We start from the raw sequence: 5,541 nt of genomic DNA, 5'->3' as shown, positions 1-5,541 counted from the left end.
ATTCATTGGAAGGACTGATGTTGAAGCTGAAACTCCAATACTTTGGCCACTTGATGTGAAGAACTGACTCATTGGAAAAGCCCCTGATTCTGGGAAAGATTGAAGGCAGGAGAAGAAGGAGATGACAGAGGATGAGATGGTTGGATGGCATCACCGACTCAATGGGCATGAGTTTGAGTAAACTCTGGGAGTTGGTGATGGACAGGGAGGCCTGGCGTGCTGCAGTCCATGGGGTCACAAAGAGTTGGACATGACTGAGAGACTGAATTGAACTGAACTGATAATTGTCTTATCTAATAGTCTGTCCTCATCAGTCATTGGCACAAGTCATTGCCACAATTGATTGGCACAATGTCTTGGTCAGTTTGGGGACTCTATAGAATACCATACTAGACTTTATATAACACCCGCAGACTGCGTGTTAATGGGCTTAAACCACATTTATTCCTAGAGTCTGGAGGCTGGAAGGCTGAGTTCAGGGTCCCAGTGTGGTCAGGTGCATGGTGAGAGGGTCCTGGTTGTGTCCCCTCCATGGTCTCTTGTTGGCATACTGTCTTTTTATAAGACGGTATTCGTGCCATTGAACTGTGGATAATAATTCACTATCATGGCTTCATCTAAGCCTAGTTACCTCCCAAAGGCATCACCTCCAAATGCCATCATATGAGGGTTAGAATTTCAACATAGGAATGGTGAGGGGACACAGGGTTTCTGTCTATAGTGTAATATTAACTTGATCGTTGCTACAAAACTGTATCTGAGAGGAATGTTATGAATCTTAGCAAACCATGATGAAACTGTTGCCCTCGGAGGAACTCAGTCTTTGTTATCGCAAGACAGCAGCCATGTGAGAGAAATAGGTGAGGGAGATTAAGAGGTATTAATAAAAACTTCCTCTTAGGAAATGAATGAGTCACAGGTGTGGAAAGAAGCCGGCAGCCGTGTGCACTGCCTCAGTGAACATTTGCTGTGATCACTCCTGTCCCTTCACAGAAGCCTGCTTCCAGCAGCCTGCAGTCCTTGGTGACAGATAGCTGCTCTCAGTTTCTGGCCCTTGATTCCTTCCTGATGCGTGGTAAACACTCAGCTCTTAGGAACACCCTCTATGCGTGCTAAGTCGCTTCAGTCGTCTCTGACTCTTGGCGACCCAATGGACTGTAGCCCATCAGGCTCCTCTGTCCATGAAATTCTCCAGCAAGAATACTGGAGTGGGTTGCCATTCTCTTCTCCAGGGGATCTTCCCCACCCAGGGATCAAACCTGGGTCTCCTGCATTGCAGGCAGATTCTTTACCCTCTGAGCCACCAGGAAAGCCCAAACAAACAATACCCCTCTCTCTCCTTTGCACATTGACTCTAAAACACATGCCAATTTTTGCCCTTAAATTTTCAAAACCGGAAGTACCATTCATCTCTCCTGTTTCCTTGATGGTTGTTTTCCTTTTACCCAAGGGCAGGATCCATTCATTCACTTGTATTCATTTACTCCCTTGTTCCTCACTCAACCACTCACTTCACCATTATTTTCAATATTTGGCACCGAGTAGTTTCGTTCAGTCATTTTGTGACAGTATGCTTGTGTGATATGAGTACCTTCAGAATTCTTTTCTGAAACAGCTACGTTGGCAGTCTTTTTTGTTGAATACAAATGATGATGACTGCATCTCCAGCTGTTTCGCTTAGGAGATGGAGCACATGTGGATGGATCGTAATAAGGCTGATGTCCCAGGTCCGATGCAGGGTAGCTGCTGTGTTACAGCCATAGACTCTCTCACAAGGTGCCCAGCTGACGTACAGGGTGAGGAGAGACCAGCAGATGTTCATTGTCACGACTGTGAAAGTCCCCCAAGAAGGAGTCGGTGTATTTAGAACAACACCATCAGGTAATATTGTGGTGTAAGTCATCTGAATGCCCTGTAAGCAACTGTAGTGGAAGAAACACTGACAAATGTATCATCGGTGTATTTGCTGGAGAGAAAATTGGAATGATGCCTGTTATAGTCACTGGTAGGCAGCCCTTGGCTTATTATATTTCTCAGCTCATCCAGGTGGCCTGGGCTCCACCAGCGATGAGGAGGGAAGGATTGCCAGGTGGGAGATTAATATCTGTGGGGTTTTCCATCAGGCAAGAGAGAGGGAAGCAAAACATATTGGGCCACCTTAGGGAAGGAAGAAAATTTATGGGAACAAAATAATTATAGCAACTGGAGGAGGAAAAAAAAAGAAGGTAGAGCAATGAGCAAAGGCTAGATTAAAACTTGCCAAGATGGCTTTTATGGCCCCTGGGACTTATGGTTATATTCTCCAGGTTCCCTGAGTTTTATGAAATTTTACCATATTGGTATTTTCACTTCTATTTATTTGATGACAAGCTGAGCGACCTGCATGACTATCTTTTAATTGGGTACTGCCTAGAAATTGCAGGCTGGCACTTGCTTTCCTACTTACCATTATATTTGTACTAAACATGAGCCAAAAATGTGGTAGGATGCTGGATGAAAAAGTGATTTGGAAGTTGAATTAACACGTGGCTTATAGTTGCTCAACATGAAAGAACCAATATGTTAGAATATTGATTGATGTTGCTCTGATCCCGAATGTGTACATATATCTTTTCAATAATTTATTAGCAATGATTACAGTATTTAATATGAAATTATGAATTATTTTCTTTAAATGACAATGTGAAAGGTTCCACTAGTATTTTGTTTCTATTTGAAAGTATGTGCTTTCAAACTGTGATGCTGGAGAAGACTCTTGAGAGTCCCTCGGACTGCAAGGAGGTCAAACCAGTCAGTCCTAAAGGAAATCAACCCTAAATATTCATTGGAAGGGCTGATGCTGAAGCTGAAGCTCCAATACTTTGGTCACCTGATGCGAAGTGCTGACTTGATGCTGGGGAAAATTGTGGGCAGGAGGAGAAGGGGGCGACAGAGGATGAGATGGTTGGATAGCATCACTGACTCAGGACATGAGTATGAGCAAACTCCAGGAGATGGTGAAGAACAGGGAAGCCTGGCCTGTTGCAGTCCATGGGGTTGCAGAGTCAAATACGACTGAGCAACTGAACGATGACAACAACAGCATTGTCAGACCCCTCAATGAAATGAATTAGGGTTACGTTTAAGTTCAGTGCTGGAAAGGAAAAATAGCAACAGGAGTAACAGTGAAATCTTCAATGAGGATCCATCTTTCTTAAAGTCAAGAGGTTCCAGAATAAGTGAAATCCAGAGGCATGTGTACATCTTTTCTCTATTAACCTCGAAGTTAGTGATTTGCTCTCAGTAAGCATCATCCATCACATTAATGACTTTTGAAAAATATTGGTGTTGTAGTTTTGCTTGTACTTGCTTTGTAAATTTATTTTGGTTGTAGAGTTGTCTCAGAGCTATAAGCACAAGGAGTTTATACTTCATTGTTTTTGTGTTTTAAAACCATTACAGTAAAAAATTATTATTAATTCTTGGGGAATTACTGAGTTTTCCTGGATTTCTATTATGTATACGTGAGGTACACATGTTAATAAGCTTCAGTCTGCTTTACTCTTATCAATCTTTTCCAAGTGGCATTCTCAGCCAAGAACTCAGAAGGGCAGAAGGAAAATCATTTTCCCTCCCCTATAGTTCTCATAAACTGTAGCAATATTGCTTTAGATTCTAGAGATAGGAGGAAAGCCCTACTGCTTTTGATGTTGTTGAATGAAATTATTAGCTACTAGTATACACTGAGAAGATTTCCCAGGTGACTCAGCGGTAAAGAATCCACCTGCAATGCAGGAAATTTGAGTTCCATCCCTGAGTTGGGGAGATCCCCTGGAGAAGAAAATGGCAACCCACTCCAGTATTCTTGCCTGGGAAATCCCATGGACAGAGGAGCCTGATGGGCTACAGTCCAGACGGTTGCAAAGAGTCGGACATGACTGAACGACTAAATGTATGATGTATGTATACATTGATAACAAATGTTCTGGAACATTCTGGTAAAATTTTTAGACAAGGATAGGACTTGATATCCTGGAAGGTACTGGCAGACTATTAGTAGAGGCAGATGTGGTATGAATTTAGTGCCCTCCAAGAGATGAGCCTTGTTCTCAAGCCTTTGGGTTGATCAGTTGACTTGGAGGAACTTTCTGCCCAACAGTGACTGGTTATGCGTTCCAGGGAGCAAAGTTATAGAATTCTGTAAACAGTCTCTTGAAGCTTACATAGTCACATACACATTCACAACAACAGCCACCGTGTCCTAAGTTACTATACCAAAACGTTAGGCACTATTTCCTGTTTTCCTTCCCAGCAATTCTGCAAAGTCCGTGTTATCACTCCCATTTCACAGAACAGAAAACTGAGCCTTGGTTACCAGAAAACTTTTTATGGCACTGGTGCACAGCAGAGCCAAAAGCAGACAGAAATCTGTGGTTCCAAAGCTCACACGTCACCAAAGTTAACTCTCCTCTCTGTCACTTCACTGGCAGGCACTGTATTTTAGGAGGGACAATTGCCTTCTTGGCTATGTTCATAAGGGAACTCTATTTCCTTCTGGAGATCTCTATCTGCAAGAAAGTTCTCACTCTTTCTGAAACTTAGAACTTCACACATAGAGGTATTTTCCCCAGCATCCTTTAAGTATATAAAACATTTTAAAGCAATCTCAATAGCCAACAGTTAGTGGTGATACAATAACAAAATGGACTGTTGTATAGTTACATAAATTGCATTTATGAAGATTTTAGTGATTTAGAAAATAGTTTTTTTATAACATAAATAAGCTATGATAGAAAATTATTTATTTAGCCCATGTGAATAGTACATAGAGAAAAGACTTGAAGGAACTACACTTTCTTAAAATATTAAGCAAGATTATTTCAAGACTCAGGGTAATTTTTCAGTTCTTAATTTGCTTTCTATGCTTTCCAAATTTTCTACAGTCAATATTAATTCTACTTATAATTTTAAAAGGTAGATGGAAAATATGTTATTTATCCTATAAATAATAGGTACCTACTATTCAACATTCAGAAAACGAAGATCATGGAATCCAGTCCCATCACTTTATGGGAAATAGATGGGGAAACAGTGGAAACAGTGTCAGACTTTATTTTTTTGGGCTCCAAAATCACTGCAGATGGTGACTGTGGCCATGAAATTAAAAGACGCTTTCTCCTTGGAAGGAAAGTTACGACTAACCTAGATAGCATATTCAAAAGCAGAGATATTACTTTGCCAACAAACGTTCATCTAGTCAAGGCTATGGTTTTTCCAGTAGTCATGTATGGATGTGAGAGTTGGACTGTGAAGAAGGCTGAGTGCCGAAGAATTGATGCTTTTGAACTGTGGTGTTGGAGAAGACTCTTGAGAGTCCCTTGGACTGCAAGGAGATCCAACCAGTCCATTCTGAAGGAGATCAGCCCTGGAATTTCTTTGGAAGGACTGATGTTGAAGCTGAAACTCCAATTCTTTGGCCACCTCATGCGAAGAGTTGACTCATTGGAAAAGACTCTGATGCTGAGAGGGATTGGGGGCAGGAGGAGAAGGGAACGACAGAGG

Source organism: Bison bison, unplaced genomic scaffold (assembly GCF_000754665.1).
Source record: "Bison bison bison isolate TAMUID 2011002044 unplaced genomic scaffold, Bison_UMD1.0 scf7180017864527, whole genome shotgun sequence".
Classification (NCBI taxonomy): Eukaryota; Metazoa; Chordata; class Mammalia; order Artiodactyla; family Bovidae; genus Bison; species Bison bison.
The sequence above is the reverse complement of the archived record's forward strand: the minus strand, read 5'-3'. Positions refer to the sequence as shown.